Source organism: Schistocerca cancellata, chromosome 2 (genome assembly GCF_023864275.1).
Source record: "Schistocerca cancellata isolate TAMUIC-IGC-003103 chromosome 2, iqSchCanc2.1, whole genome shotgun sequence".
NCBI lineage: Eukaryota > Metazoa > Arthropoda > Insecta > Orthoptera > Acrididae > Schistocerca > Schistocerca cancellata.
Window position 1 is genome coordinate 646981309 of NC_064627.1, and position 17684 is coordinate 646998992.

The window sequence follows — 17684 nt, forward strand, 5'->3', positions numbered from 1 at the left end:
GAAAGCATGTATGACGACGGGTCCTACAAGGAATGTTAAGAAAGGTAGGAAGATATATTTACTCAGCAATGGTGACAGGATACTAATTTCAGAATATCTCAGCAGTCAGCATCAAATATTCGGTGATGGGTACGAAGATTTGCAGAACAAATTGAAAAATTCAAACGCATCGTTCAATATAACCTAGGCAAGTACGTTCCGAGTAAGGTTTTAAGGGATGGGAAAGATCCGCCATGGTTTAATAGCCGTGTTAGAAAAGCGCTACGTAAGCAAAGAGCACTTCATCTCAGATTCAAGAGAAGTAAAAACCTAGCTGACAAACAAAACCTGAACAAAGCGAAAATGAGTGTAAGGGGAGAAATGGGAGAAGCGTTCTATGATTCGTTGTCAACCGACCTGAGTAAAAACCCCAAGAGGTTTTGGTCGTACGTAAAATCAGTAAGTAGGTCAAAATCATCTATTCATTCTCTCAGCGAGCACACCGGCACCGAAACGGAAGACAACAGAGAGAAGACCGAAATACTGAATTCGGTCTTCCGAAGTTGTTTCACCGCGGAAGATCGTAACACTGTCCCTCCTTTCAATCGTCGTACGACCGTCGAAATGGCAGATATTGAGATAACCAATCGCTTAGCAGTGGAAAGGCTTCAGGACCAGATGAGATACCTATAAGATTCTATAAAGATTATGCGAAGGAACTTGCTCTCCTTCTATCAGTAATTTATAGTATACCGCTTGAGCAACGGAAGATACCAAACGACTGGAAAAAAGCGCAGGTCAATCCCGTTTTTAAGAAATGCCGTAAGACAGAACCACACAATTGTAGACCTATATCGTTGACGTCAATCTGTTGTAGAATTATGGAAAATGTTTTATGCTCAAGAGTTACGACTTTCTTGGAAAATGAACAGCTCCTCTATAAAAATCAACATGGATTCCGCAAACAGAGATTCTGCGAAACTCAACTCACTCTGTTCCGCCATGAGATCCACAGCGCAGTGAACAACGGCGCTCAAGTTGGTGCCGTGTTCCTTGATTTCAGTAAGGCATTTGCCACCGTCCGGCATTGCCGCTTAATGAAAAAAATACGAGCTTATTGGGTATTGGAGCAGACCTGCGATTGGAATCAAGACTTTCTTGCAGATATAACTCAACACGTTGCTCTTAACGAAACTAAATCGACAGATGTAATGGTAATATCAGGGGTACCACAGGGAAGTGTGATAGGACCGTTGCTGTTCACAATGTATATAAATGACCTAGTAGAAAACGTCGGATGCTCTTTAAGGCTATTCGCAGATGACGCAGTTGTTTATACCAAAGTAGCAACGCCAGAAGATAGTAAGAATTTGCAGAACGACCTGCAGAGAATTGATGAATGGTGCAGACTCTGGCAGTTGGCCCTGAACGTAAATAAATGTAACATATTGTTTATCATCATCATCATCATCATCATTTAAGACTGATTATGTCTTATACAGTTCCTCCATGATCCCCTATTCAGTGCTAACTTTGGTGCCTCTACTGATGTTAAACCTATTACTTCAAAATCATTCTTAACCGAATCCAGGTACCTTCTCCTCGGTCTGCCCCGACTCCTCCTACCCTCTACTGCTGAATCCATGAGTCTCTTGGGTAACCTTGCTTCTCCCATGCGTGTAACATGACCCCACCATCTAAGCCTGTTCGCCCTGACTGCAACATCTATAGAGTTCATTCCCAGTTTTTCTTTGATTTCTTCATTGTGGACACCCTCCTGCCATTGTTCCCATCTACTAGTACCTGCAATCATCCTAACTACTTTCATATCCGTAACCTCAACCTTGTTGATAAGGTAGCCTGAATCCACCCAGCTTTCGCTCCCATACAACAAAGTTGGTCGAAAGATTGAACGGTGCACAGATAACTTAGTCTTGGTACTTACTTCCTTCTTGCAGAAGAGAGTAGATCGCAGCTGAGCGCTCACTGCATTAGCTTTGCTACACCTCGCTTCCAGTTCTTTCACTATGTTGCCATCCTGTGAGAATATGCATCCTAAGTACTTGAAACCGTCCACCTGTTCTAACTTTGTTCCTCCTATTTGGCACTCAATCCGTTTATATTTCTTTCCCACTGACATTACTTTCGTTTTGGAGATGCTAATCTTCATACCATAGTCCTTACATTTCTGATCTAGCTCTGAAATATTACTTTGCAAACTTTCAATCGAATCTGCCATCACCACTAAGTCATCCGCATATGCAAGACTGCTTATTTTGTGTTCACATATCTTAATCTCAACCAGCCAGTCTATTGTTTTCAACATATGATCCATAAATAATATGAACAACAGTGGAGACAGGTTGCAGCCTTGTCTTACCCCTGAAACTACTCTGAACCATGAACTCAATTTACCGTCAACTCTAACTGCTGCCTGACTACCCATGTAAAGACCTTTAATTGCTTGCAAACGTTTGCCTCCTATTCCATAATCTTGTAGAACACACAATAACTTCCTCCTAGGAACCCGGTCATATGCCTTTTCTAGATCTATAAAGCATAGATACAATTTCCTGTTCCACTCATAACACTTCTCCATTATTTGCCGTAAGCTAAAGATCTGGTCCTGACAACCTCTAAGAGGCCTAAACCCACACTGATTTTCATCCAATTGGTCCTCAACTAATACTCGCACTTTCCTTTCAACAATACCTGAGAAGATTTTACCCACAACGCTGATTAAAGAGATACCTCTGTAGTTGTTACAGTCTTTTCTGTTTCCATGTTTAAAGACTGGTGTGATTACTGCTTTTGTCCAGTCTGATGGAACCTGTCCCGACTCCCAGGCCATTTCAATTATCCTGTGTAGCCATTTAAGACCTGACATTCCACTGTATTTGATGAGTTCTGACTTAATTTCATCCACCCCAGCCGCTTTATTGCACTGCAATCTATTGACCATTTTTTCAACTTCCTCAAATGTGATCCTATTTCCATCATCATTCCTATCCCATTCTACCTCGAAATCTGAAACATTACTGATCGCATTTTCACCTACATTGAGCAACTCTTCAAAATATTCCCTCCATCTGCCCAAGGCATCCACAGGATTCACCAGCAGTTTTCCTGACCTGTCCAAAATACTTGTCATTTCCTTCTTACCTCCCTTTCGAAGACTGCTAATTACACTCCAGAATGGTTTTCCAGCAGCTTGACCCATAGTCTCCAACCTGTTTCCAAAGTCTTCCCACGATTTCTTCTTGGATGCTGCAATTATCTGTTTGGCTTTGTTTCTTTCTTCAACATAACTTTCTCTGTCTACCTGGGTTCTGGTATGTAGCCATTTTTGATACGCCTTCTTTTTCCTTTTACAGGCTGCCTTGACTGTATCATTCCACCAAGCTGTTTGCTTCATCCTACTTTTACACACTACTGTTCCAAGACATTCTTTAGCCACTTCTAGTACTGTGTCCCTGTACCTTGTCCATTCCTTTTCCAATGACTGTAATTGACTACATTCAACTAACTGGTACCTTTCTGAGATCGCTGTTATGTACTTGTGCCTGATTTCCTTATCCTGTAGTTTCTCCACTCTTATCCTCCTACATATGGATCTGACTTCCTGCACTTTCGGCCTCACAATCCCAATTTCACTGCAGATTAAATAATGATCAGTGTCATCAAAGAATCCCCTGAATACACGTGTGTCCCTCACAGCCTTCCTGAATTCCTGATCTGTTATTATATAGTCAATGACAGATCTGGTTCCCCTGCCTTCCCAAGTATACCGGTGAATGTTCTTATGTTTAAAAAAGGCGTTTGTGATTACTAAGCCCATACTGGCACAGAAATCCAAGAGTTGTTTCCCGTTCCTGTTGGCCTCCACATGCTCTCCAAATTTACCCATAACGTTTTCATACCCTTCTGTTCGATTTCCAATCCTGGCGTTAAAATCACCCATGATCAGAACACTGTCCTTGTCCTTTACTCTAACAACTACATCACTGAGTGCCTCATAAAAACTATCCATCTTATCTTGATCTGTCCCTTCACAATGCGAATATACTGACACAATCCTAATTTTCTTGCTAGACACTGTCAAATCTACCCACATCAGTTGTTCGTTTACATACCTTATTGCAACTACGCTGGGTTCCATTTCTTTCCTGATGTAAAGCCCTACACCCCATTGTGCTATTCCTGCTTTGACTCCTGGCAGGTAGACCTTGTATTCTCCCAATTCCTCTTCTTTCTCACCCCTTACCCGAATGTCACTAACAGCTAAAACGTCCAGCCCCATCTTACTTGCAGCCTCTGCCAGCTCTGCCTTCTTCCCAGAGTAGCCCCCATTGATATTAATAGCTCCCCATCTCATTACCATTTGTTTGCCAAGTCGTATCTTAGGAGTCCCTGGTTTGTCAGTTAGAGGTGGGACTCCGTCACGTCCAAAGGTCCGAGGCATTTTGCTCTGATTGTTGCCAGCATCATATTTAAAGTACCAGGGAAGCAGGTTGCTAGCCTTACTTGCCCCGAGTCCCATTAGGTTTTACCCCTAACGGCTGAGGGACTAACCGGTGGATTTGGTAGTCTTTGCCGTATGAGCACAAAGGTGACCACGACTCAGAATATGTCCGAGATGCCCAGCCTTATTCCGAAGTAACTGGTATCCCGACTGTCGGGACCACTTACTTGGCCACTCATACGTTGCCCGTGGTTCATGAACTAGGACATGACTACAGGAACCCACACCATGAACCACCATATTGTTTATTCGTAGGGAAAAAAATCCATTACTGTATAGGTACACTATTGATGACTAACAGCTGTAGACAGCGTCTGCCGTAAAATATCTAGGCGTAACCATCCAGAGCGACCATAAGTGGAATGACCATATAAAAGATATAGCGGGAAAAGCAGACACCAGACTCAGATTCATCGGATGAATCTTAAGCAAATGTAACTCATCCACGAAGGAAGTGGCTTATAAGGCGTTTGTCCGCCCGATTCTTTAGTATTGTTCATCTATCTGGGATCTCTGTCAGGTAGGACTGATACAGGAGATAGGGAAGATCCAAGAAAGAGCAGCGCGTTTCGTCACGGGATCGTTTAGCTGGCGAGAGAGCGTTACGGAGATGCTAAACAAATTCCACTGGCAGACGTTACAAGAGAGACGTTGCGCATCACGGATTTACTGCCGGCCGTTGTGGCCGAGCTGTTCTAGGTGCTTCAGTCCATAACTGCGCTGCTGCTACGGTCGCAGGTTCGAATCCTGCCTCGGGCATGGATGTGTGTGATGTCCTTAGGTTAGTTAGGTTTAGGTAGTTCTAAGGCTAGGGGACTGATAACCTCAGATGTTAAGTCCCGTAGTGCTTAGAGCCATTTGAACCATTTGAAGAGATTTACTACTGTAATTTCGGGACAGCACTTTTCAGGAGGAGTCAGACAACATATTACTTCCCCCCACAGACATCTCGCGTATTGACCACGAGGTGAAAATCCGAAAAATTGGAGCCAATACAGAGGCTTATCGACAATCATTCTTCCCACGCACTATTCGCGAGTGGAACAGGGTTGGGGGGATCAGATAGTTGTACCGAAAGCACCCTCCGCCACACACCATTAGGTGGCTTGCGGAGTATGATGTAGATATAAATGTATTGATTGGGCTGGTACGCGACCAGCATAGTCGGTATTTCGCTAGAATTTTTAACTTAAACGCACTACTGAGGGCACCGAAACAAAAAAAAAAATACTTTTGTAAACGTTACACTAAAACTAATTACTTGGACAATTCGATCCAAACTTAACCCTTACAAGCACATTAATTTCATAGTCAGAAGGTATGAAGAATACAACGACGTAACTGTTTATTTTGTGCTGTTCAAAAAATGGTTCAAATGGCTCTGAGCACTATGGGACTTAACATCTATGGTCATCAGTCCCCTAGAACTTAGAACTACTTAAACCTAACTAACCTAAGGACAGCACACAACACCCAGCCATCACGAGGCAGAGAAAATCCCTGACCCCGCCGGTTTTGTGCTGTGAAAATTTATAAAACTGTTTGGTAAAATTTACACAAACGTCAATTTTGCAATTTGTTAGTGCTCGTCTTGGCCGATAGCATAATAAAGCCGATGGCAAAATAAGGCCAATCAATGAAGAGCTAAAAGGTCGAATGTGGGAAATAATTCGTACAGTCGTAAATTTTTGTACAGTGGTAGAAGGGAGTGCCATGAACAACGTATCATAAATGCTGATCAGTCGGGGTGCGTTTGAATGTCACTTTTGTACGATTTTCTTGAACAACTCAAAAACTACATTAAATTTACTCAAAAAAGTTCCGTTCATTTTTCTGTAGGATTAATGGTTTGTACGTACCAAGTGAGAGAATTTGAAAATCTCGCGCGAATTTTTGAAAACCGGCTATAACATTGTGGGTTGCATAAAACGATCTCCTGAGAACCAATTAATGATGACCCACTTCAGTCAGTCTGAGACGTGGCATATGACATTATTTGTGACCAGTCAACCTGTATTTGCCACTTCTATTCTAAAGCAAAAAAAAGTGCTGTATATGGGAACCGCACGTTCTAAATGAAAACCACAAAAATCAGTTGACGTTTGCGCACCTCTGTTTATTTCATGCACAGAATCGACCATCCCTTTCCAAGATTTATCCTTTTATTAGAAAATGCTTCACACTTATTGCTAACAGTTCCGATACTTGGTGACCACAACTGAATAAAAATACAGATGTAACTTTACCACAAAGCGCTGCTTCAACACGATAATGCTCGCCCACATGCAGCTGAGACGACTGCAAGGTGTCCCAGGAGGAATGGTAAATATTCAGGGATATAACAGGAGCGATCATTCGAAGCAACAAATGTCTAGCAAACATCGTCTCTAAAGAACTTATCTTAAGGGCTGTGAGCACTTGTTCGGTAGAGGAGATGCTTTTCACAGTAGCGAAGATGAGTAACTGATCATAGTTCTAAAGGTATGCGTTTTAGAGCCATGTTTAATGAACAATTTTTCATGTTTTGGTCCATACTACCACCTCTCACACTAAGGAAAGCAAAGGGCTTGCGGCTGCAAAAATTCGTTCCACGGTATCGAAGATGAAGCGCACATAGCTTTTAAAATATGCATTTTAGACCTCATGTTTACAAGGTGTTTTTTTGCTTAGATTCTCTGTTCCTGTTATATCCCTCAATACTGACCATTCCGCCTGGAACACCCTGTATATCTGCCACCGAAGAGCTTCGTTGCTAGAAGCAAGGCTTCAAATTCCCGACTAACGTAATCTGATTTAGATTTTCCGATGTTTTCTCAAATTAATTCTGGGTGAATGCAGCGATGGGTTTAACGGAAATGACACTACTGGTTCCCTGTGCCATTCTTGGCCAATACGAGCTTGTGGTCATAGTCGGGGCGTTAAGTGCTGATATTTTACTTCTCACACTTGGATTGACGACTTTTTCGAGTCCAAATAAGCAGTTTTCGTTACATGTACAACCCAGAAACCATCTCCCATAAGTAGAATGTTCCGTACAATGGAGTGTAATACATTACGTATTATTTTGTGAGTGTTGTTCATCGTAAACGATAGGAAGATACTGCAGTACAATTTTAATTTGTTATTTAAACTTTCTAAAAAAATACATAATGGGAAAAACTGATAAAATTACTGATTACTTTATAACACTGTGAAATATGTTGAAATTCCAAAATGTAAGTAGCGTACTGTTTTCTAATAAAGTATTTTATTACCAGCGCACAGAAATTATAAGACTGGTTATAAATTACTTTGTTGCATTATTACATATTGACCTATCCAAATTTTTAGTTACTGTACACTGAAATGTTAAATTCAGTAACACATTGGCTGCAGAGTTAATATAAGTGACTGAAAAAACAAAGTTACCATCAATAACTAAGTGCAATGGAAGACACAGCTGGCTGTCATAGGTATTCACAAAGTGGGCGGGGTGGTTTCAAGAGGAAGCAATTGTTCCTCGCCCCATTATTCTGGAGCACAGTTTTTAGTCTTATACTTACTGGATCACCATCGATTCTCTGTAATAGAAAATTTGTTTATTGTGGCATGATCTGTCCCAAAACTAAAATAATCATTTGTTTCAAAAATAGCAGTTATAGAATCTAGCAATCTTCCACATCCCAGGAAAATTTACAGCAGATGCCTATGTAAGCTCGGCACAGTTAGAATTTAATTTTTTCTAGGAGAGCTACCTTAAAAATTTTCAATCATGTCGATCCGCATGTAAGGTGACAGCTGAATATCAGGTACCTGAGATTTAAGAAACCCTTCTGGAAAAGATACAAGATTATTTCACTCAGTGTATGTAAACCATGTTGCAGTGCACATAGGTTTGTACTCTCAAATCACAGCGAGGAAACTATTTATTACACGAAGCGAGAAGTGGTGGGACAACAGATCACATGCCACAACGTTGCTTTCAAATCGTCTGCATGTCTTAAGATAGATATAAATACATTGATTATATACAAGAATCTATTTGTTTATTTATAAAGATTCTTTGTGTAGATGCTACTATACTTTTACTCTTGAGTATTTCATATTGTGCGAAACATGCTAGCCTATTGTTTGTTGCATACGGGGAAAATTAACTAACCACAAATATTACACTTAATAAGATGCTGGAATAACTTGTGTATTATAAACGTCAACTTTACATGCAAAGAAAATAATTTTCTTAGACGACAACAATACACACTGCAGACAGAAAGCAATTTCATTGTGCATATTTTTCTCGGCGTATCACTGTTACCTACAGATTGTGGTGCAAAGTTACATCAGGAATGCCAGCCACAGCAGTGAAAAGCCAAGGAATACATTAAAAACCATTTTAAAACACAAAGAAGAATTATGAGCATTCATTGCAAAGTTAATGTTTATTGTAGCAATTATTTTTCCGCATTCAAAGCAAAAACAAAACGATACAAGAACAGCTACCAGCGTAGCGGCTGCTAAAATTTTTATGGGCGTTGGCTTTAGATTAGCTGAATATTTTGTTTTGTGACTCTGATTAGAGTGAACAGCCTGATGCAGCTACCTACCTTCCTCTGCGTTTAGAACCGGGCTGATGCCATCACTGTTGTCAGACATGTCTGCCTCCCTCCGTTGGCGCGAAGGGTGTGTGACGCGATGCTGCGTCGGAGCCCCTACTTATAGGGTGCGCGGGGCTGCTGAGAGAGGCGCTGCGGGCCGTGGAATGCCATCTGCTGCCGAGCAGAGGAACTTACGTTCGAACGCAGACGCGCGATTGTTCTGCAAACGGCTGCGCGACCTACGGCCGCGTCCCTGAAACGCTCGTTATTGCATCGTGCTGGTAACATAAGGGGTAACATTGAAGCGACGGCCACACGCCTGCCGCTGCTACCAGCGCCAAGTTGTCAGATAAAAAAGATTCGTCGGTGACTGTGTGGACATGCAGGCCTATATATTAGGTTGGCACATAAATTCGCAGCGTTTTTGTTTTGCACCTTAGTATTTCAGTTGCTATGGGTTTATTTATCGATTGGTATTTTCTATTTGTAGTTCATTGTTGCTGTCTGAGTTTACATATTGTCATTTTGGCATTTGGCGATAGTGAGTGAGGCTATGGACGCTAAAAAATGGAGTGCCAAGTGTAGAAATCGGAGCATGTCCGATGAAGTTTTCAGTTTGAGTGCAATAAGGGGGGTAACAGTAGCGTAGGCAGCCAGAAGCATTTGCGCTATGTACAGTCGTGGACAAAACGAGCGAGACCCCTCGCCTTTTCGTTATGCTGATCCGCACAGCTTTAAAGTCTGCTACACAGCATAACAGGCAAGGCGACGAAGTGCTACCAACATACTATGCAAGTTCGCTCAGCTGATGTACTGAGATAGCTACCACTGGAGAAACTCGCGCTTCGAAGACACCACAGCATCGTCTGCCACAACTTCGTGAAAAACGAAATACCTCAATTATAAGCCAATGTGTTGTATTCGCATATATGTGACTATGACTTGGATCTAAATTGTAGTATGCTCAAATTGCGAATCTAACATCATGAACAAAGACAAGGGGAAATGAATTAGGTGTCCTTCCTCTTCCGTAACATCAAATATATTTTAGTTATTCTTTCTTAAAAGAACTGCGCAGAAAATCATTCACCAGAAGTGAAAAACTTTTTAGTAACACGAGATGATATTAACAGCTTGCCAGTGCGGGGTCAACGGCGTCATATCGCGTGCCGCGCGGCTCCCTCGCTCCTCCGCGCCGTCAGTTCAAATCCTTCCCCGGGCATGGATGTGTGTTAGGTTCGGTAGGTTGAAGTAGTTCTAGGTCTAGGGGACTGATGACCTAAGCAGTTTGGTGGCATAGTGCTTAATGTTTTGACCTTTCGCGTAAATTTTCTTTACATAAACGGCCGTATCTTTAGATTGCGTTGACATAGCTCACTTTTCTACACGCAGGAAGTGCGATACATTTCCGCTTATTATGCCCACCCGTACTCGAGGTAAACGGGTTTTAAGGGTTGGGTAGACAGATAGACGGTCAAGAAAGTGAGACTAGTAGGGTTCCATTTTTACCGTTTTACGTAACGAAATCCTAACAACGTAAATAGCTACCACAGCTACTGAAGATGAGGGCTGCATAATAATTTCCCCTACTCTTTATTCGAAATGTTCCAGTTGCAGTCGATACATCAGCATATTAATCGTATCTAAGCTTTCGATTCAAATCACGGTTACAGGAATGCAAATAAAATCCATTTGCCTATACACGTGGTAATTCAGATCCCACTATTAATGCCACTGCGTTTTAGTTGTGCGAGCATTCCCATTGCTAGCTACCTTAAGGAACACTTCGGCTAATGAACGTTTTCTGGCTGTGACACGTCTAATGGAGAATTCGAAACATTGTAGAATACGTTTGGCAGCTAGTCGCCGTTTATTTCCTGGGTTGGCGCAGAATTATCCTACTAAATTTACTCGCTAATAACAGTTTTTTGTTATTTCGAAAAACGTCCCGAATGATTGTCACATAAGCGGTGACATAAAGGTAGACAATTCATGTTTCTGAGTACAGAAAGCTCTGTGCAATAGAAACTGCAGATAATTTTGCCATTTTCATTGCGAAATTGCCGGTTTATTCATGTCTGGAGTAATAATAGAGGGATGTTTGGTTCAAATGGCTCTGAGCACTATGGGACTTAACATCTGAGGTCATGAGTCCCCTAGAACTTAGAACTACTTAAACCTAACTAACCTAAGGACATCACACACATCCATGCCCGAGACAGGATTCGAACCCGCGACCGTAGCGGTCGCGCGGTTCCAGACTGAAGCGCCTTTAACCGCGTGGCCACACTGGCTGGCGAGGGATGTTTGCCTGGGTTGTCTGCTAGCATAGTGAAAGGTGTTTGCTTCTGCAAGAGAGGTCTGGTTTGTTTTCGGTTCTAATCTCGATGGAGGCAGAAGGAATTTTAAGAAATTCTCGCACCCCCAATACGTTTTATTGCTACCTTTATACTGTACCGGCGCCCCGTGGATGTCGAATGAAACTCTTGTCGAATTTCATACTTGTTACTACCTACTTTTTCCGCTTCTGTCAATTACTGAATTGACTTACGTGTGGTACTGAATGCTTTTTAACTGAATTTCGTTATGAATCTTCACGCATTGTTAAATTTGCACACTTTCATGGTAGGTCGGCAACAGTAATCCAGTATAACTGGTCTGAACGTTGACACAGACCATTTCGCGGCAGAATGCGCATAATATTTTGCTAATTCGTAATGATCTGGGACACTTTGTCTTACTAAAACAGTTATGTTATCTCGATAAGCTGAAATTCATCTTTATTAATACAGTTCATACTAATTAGCGTTTCTTCTTTCATTTATATCTTATGTTTAGGTGTTGTGGTTAAGACACTAATCAGCATTGACATAGTCTTACACATGATTGAAAATAGTCTGACAAATTTAGAATAGTTTTTCAATTTCACGCCTGTGCATAGTACTCGTATGTTGGTAGCACTTCGTCGCCTTGCCTGTTATGCTGTGTAGCAGACTTTAAAGCTATGCGGATCAGCATAACGAAAAGGCGAGGGGTCTCGCTCGTTTTGTCCACGACTGAACAGGGACAATGCCAATGGTTTTCTCGTTTTATGAAGGAGTGTTTTGTCATTAGTGACTCTCCACGTTCAGGGAGATATTCGGGATTTGATGAAGATCGCTTAAGGGGGACAGGCACAAAATCGGCTCAAAAATCGGAATTTCATTTTTTTTTTGTCGTTTCAAATGCTCTGCAGTTTTATTTGTAAAGCGAACTGTTTCATGCAAGTCTGATTATTTTCTGAGATACTGACAATTTTATAATACGTAGCATATCTAGAGCAGCACCCATTTTCGCTTTACCGTAGGTTTCCAGGCATCTCCATGTGATGCTTATCTATGATTCATATTTCGATGGTTTCCAAACCTGTCACTTAGATGAAAAGTCAACTTCGTTCGTCGACACGAGATGAAACAAAATTATGTTTTTTTTGTTTAATTGCACACGTGAATTGCTATTGTAATTTTCATCGTTTCTCCAAAGAAATTGCTGAAACTAAAAAAGGTTTCGCCAAAGGCAAGATTCAGAGGAAATTATCACACAAGTACCCATAATACATGTGATGAACAAGAAGAGTGACTGTCTACATGTGCTTCTAGTGATGAAAACAAAGACCCCTTAAGTGCATCGAGAAAGAAGTTGAAAGTGAAACATGATTCTGTGTATGCTAGTTATAAGAACCTTAACAACAGAGAAAACAGTATAACTGACTTGAAGATACTGAGTGAATTTATCAGTATACAGACGCGATATTATGAGTGTGATTTCTTTCACAAAAACAGAAATCCTTGCAAAGGGAATTGTGAGATAGTTATTTACAGAATATGCTAAGTGTGTAATACTGTGAAGACTATGACACTTTATGTAGGCCCAACTAAATTATATGACAATAATATAATCTTGTGTATGGACTCAGCTCTATAGGTAAAGGCATGTGGACAGGAAAGAGTCCTTGTCCAGTTTTAGATGTATCTCAGACCGCCACGTGACATTGAATGCATAATAAAATTAATGATTCAGCTGTCAGTGATGCGTATGTCTTATTAATGAAAGAAGCAGCTCAGCAAGCGATAAATGAAAACACCGAAGATAACTTCACACAAATAACGGTTTGTTTTGATGCCTCGTGCCAAAACGAGGGTACACATCTCGCAGTGGCATCGTTTCAGTCACAGCCTTTAAAAATGTAAAAGTTGCTTTGTTTATTAAAATGACTCAGGAGCAAGACACATCTGTGAAAAAAATTATGATGGACCAAGTGTGGGGTATGGGAGATGGCTGGGATACGAAGATTTTTTCAGTGCTCTGTCAGTGGTAGGGGTGTCACGTACACGAAATATCACAGTTATGTCGACATAAACGCCGTTCCAACAATTTGTGAAGAGAAGCCATATAGCCCTGATATTCAGATTACAAAATCGGATTGCGCTGGATCTGTTCAGGAAAGACTTGGCTCAAGGCTGAGAAAGCCTCTAAATGTAATGATTTAGAAAGTATGAGAAGAGCTGTATAGGCAATGTTTTTCAGTAAGGTGTCAACCTACAACACAGCCTTTGCCCAAGCAGTACTGAAAGTTGGTGCAAATGTAAACAGGCATTATGTTCTGGCAAAAATTATGAGAATTAACACTCTTTACCGCTAGCAGTTACGAGCCCAATAAAAGATTTATGTAGGGACCTTCTTAATAATGATCTACTGAAGAAGTTCTTACCTAGTAAAATCAAAATCTCAATCGCTGCTTGGAAAGATTTGGAATCGTCTACCGAAAACGATGTTTGTACATTATCAAACTTTAAAATTTGGTGTATTAGATGCTGTTTTATATTTTAATGGTGGCGTATCAAGAAAAATCGAAGTATTGGAGAAGCTAGGAGTCAATGCAGACGAAACACATGACTGGCGTTACAAAATATCGATTTTTCAAGAATTTGTGAAACAGACATAGCTGCACAAAATAGGTGAGAAAACAAAGAAGAGCCGAGAATAAAATAAGAGAAGATGCATACGATTCAGGTAATGCTGAATACTGTCCACGGAAAGATTAATTTTAAAAACAGATATAAATTTTTTAAATAATATACACAAATAATACTTTAAACCACGTTTTCTCAAAACTACGTTTTTGTCCTATAGATACCATCCATTGCAGAACTGTGTGTCACAGAAATTTGAATTTTTCTTATGTTGTTCCAAGATAACAAATGAACAAACAGACCCACATTTCGCTTTGTAAGAGTATTTCTTATGAGTCAACCTTAAAAAAAATTCATTTTTTAAATTTTAATCCATTTTTTTGGTAACAAATGTTAACAGAACTCATCAAATTCAATGTGCCTGAAGTTGCACTAGATTAAAACAATAATTACTCGAAATGTCATTTTCACGTACCAAGGTTCTGTCTTCAATAGTTCATTCAGAAAAATTTGCATTGCTGGCATAGGAGAAATGGCTCGCACCTGCGTCCGCTTAAACGCATTCATCCACAGTGATACACGTCAGTGCACGCGAGAACTGGCAAATGTGATGAGGTGTGATCATTCCACCATCGTGCGACACTTGCATAAAAAAGGGAAGGTTCAAAAACTGGGTGTATGCGTAACGCATGCTCCAAGACAAAATCGCAAAAATCAGCAGGTGGCTGTATGAGCATCTCTATTTGTTCCTCATCAACTGCCTCGTGTACAACGCCAACCATTCCTATCCAGTATCTTGCTGGTGACGAGAAATGGTATCTTTATACTAACATTAGGACTGATCATCACTACTGATATTCATTGTCAGTAACTGATACCTCTCGCAGGTGCAATCCAAGAACAACGACCAGGAAGACTGCGTGAACTGACGCTACTCCGCCTGTATTCAGCTGGACGGACAAAAAACGTTGTACAGGAGTTGGGAAGTCGTTCCGCATCCGCCTTATTCACCTGATCTTGCGCCCCCAGATTTTCACCTTTTCCTCTCTCTATCGAACGACCTACAACGAAGTTCCTTTCCAGATGAAAATGCGCTTCTATCATGGCTCAACGTGTTTTTTGCCTCAAAATCAAGTGATTTCCACAGTCGCGGAATCGAAAAGCAACCCCCACGTTGGTAGACTTGTAAAAGTTGATGACTACAGTGTCTGTTATGTGTATCTGCTGTGTTTTTTAAACTTCTGGAAAAACGCTACGAGCTTATATACCAACCTAACAATTGCTGTGTTGTGACACTGATAGTTGAGGCAGCAGTGGCGGGGCCGCGCGATATTAGCCGAGCGGTTTGGGGCGCTGCAGTCATGGATCGTGCTGCTGATCCCGGCGGCGGTTCGAGTCCTCCCTCGGGCATGGGTGTGTGTGTTTGTCCTTAGGATAATTTAGGTTAAGTAGTGTGTAAGCTTAGGGACTGATGACCTTAGCAGTTAAGTCCCATAAGATTTCACACACTTTTTTTTGAGCAGTGGCGGGAGACAGATTTGCTGTACCCATGAGTTTGTAGTCACACAGTGGAAATAATGCAAACAGAAAAAAATCTTATTGGGGAGGCAAGGAAGTACAGTTTATGTAGTGAAGGACAGTACATTATTAACCCTTAAGCACATGTGCGGATTTTTATGACGTTACTACAAGTGTGTGAACTTTTTTACCCCAGTCAGAAAAAAAAGTATTTTCATGAAACTAGGAGACTGGTATGTACGTGCGTACATCACAACTTGAGAGTATTTTAAACATAAAATTAATGATTTTTAAGATGTAAAGACGTATTTCACGTAGCGAAAAAAATTAAATCACACAAAGACACAGTATTCTGCAGAGTTTGACGTTTATATCTAACCAGAATAATTCCCAATATTTTCTTACCAAACTGAAAATTAATGTTCCTTGCATATATACTACAGGAAGTTTTGCATGTAGTTTGGTTTTCTGGTCTTTTTTTCCAGGGGACCCACCTCATGTCTCTCAGAAGACGATGGAGCTTTCTTCAGTCTTGGCTCTTCCACTCCGGTGATGGACCTCGCAGCAGATTTGATAGGTGAGGGCATGTGATTCCCAGTGGTGGCAGATTTTTTCAACTCAGTGCCATACTTTCCTCCATAGCTCGCTTAAGATATTGCAACCACTTCCTCTCAGTCATCATCGTCTATCCCTCGCGCAGTGTCTGTATTACGATCTGTCTTTGGAATAGGTTACTTTTGTTCTTAGACTCATTATTTTTCTCATATTTGTTTGCATAATGTTCTACACGTTCGAATCTCCATCTGTTCCTACATTTCATTGGTGACAGTGGCTGACAAGACACACGTCTGATCGAAAAGACAGTTAGTGAAACTGGGGAACTTACACATAAAAGAAGGGACAGTTGGTTGAAAGGTCTATGGAAAGTCACAGTTACAGAATTTATCTAACAATGCTACCAAGATATCAAAGCTAGTGCGGGGTATATTTTGCCCCGCACATGCGTTTATGGATTAAGTGCTGTACACTAATAAGTTCACACGACAGCATAATTTCCTGTAAGTACGTAACAATGTGATAGAAATGGAAAATAATACATAGAAAATTGGCATAAAAAAACGCCACCTTCGGTGAAAACAGGCTTTATGTAAGACAGTTACGTGTTTCACTTAAGCGAAACTATTTGTCTAGCCCGAGCTGCGTTCCCAATGCCTAAATGAATTTTTTCTACTCTTGCCTCAAACACTAACAAATGAACATTTTATTCCACGCAATAGTTCCATAGTACAACTTAAAGTAATAGTTCCTGTCACATGGAGAGATATCAGCTGCTATGAACTTATAGTATGGGTCAACCACCGCTAGGAGATCTAGCTAAAAGAACTGTTTACAGTAGTAGAACTAATATTCTGTGTCCTCTGGTTATTTTAGCTTAAGAAGCTTTCGGTCTATGTTTCCAAGGCTCGAAAACCCCCCAAAGTTGTGAAAATCCTTCTCTGATTTCTTCCGTACTTCTACTCCAAGCCAGCTGGAGTGGCCGTGCGGTTCTAGGCGCTACAGTCTGGAGCCGAGCGACCGCTATGGTCGCAGGTTCGAATCCTGCCTCGGGCATGTATGTGTGTGATGTCCTTAGGTTAGTTAGATTTAATTAGTTCTAAGTTCTAGGCGACTGATGACCTCAGAAGTTAAGTCGCATAGTGCTCAGAGCCATTTGAACCATTTTCTACTGCAGGTGTAGGTAAATAATTTGATTCTACAATATTTCAAATTGTGTGGCATACTTCCGTCATAATTTCTGACTGTTGCATGTAACCAAAATCTGGGAAAAGATAAAATAAGTTGCTCTGATAAAAGAAATAGACAAATTAATGTGTGAAGAGTGCAACAAGCTGTGCGTTTTTAATACCTTATGTTGTCGCTCAGAACTTATAAAAAAGTATGACCATAGGTGAGAAGGAAGTAACGTAATACAAAACTGAATTACAGTACTATTTTTTGTTTGTAATTAATAGATTGATACCAGTTTGCTTCACGGCATCAACATCTTATTCTTTATGCCATTCGTTTACTACGATATGTAATAAATTATTAATTAGAAAGTTCTGTAATTAAGAGCTTAGAGAATAACTCATTCCAGAA

The 17684-nt window shown here is 40.8% G+C and overlaps 1 protein-coding gene across 1 annotated transcript in view; it reads left to right on the top strand.

The window, feature by feature from the left end:
* LOC126162316 (uncharacterized) overlaps positions 1–16045 on the top strand; it is a 716875-nt gene extending 700830 nt beyond the window's left edge. The window contains exon 4 of the transcript XR_007535053.1: positions 16031–16045. The gene's annotated coding sequence lies outside the window, so the exon portion shown is untranslated. The remainder of the gene's footprint in view (positions 1–16030) is intronic.
* Positions 16046–17684: the final 1639 nt, after the last annotated feature.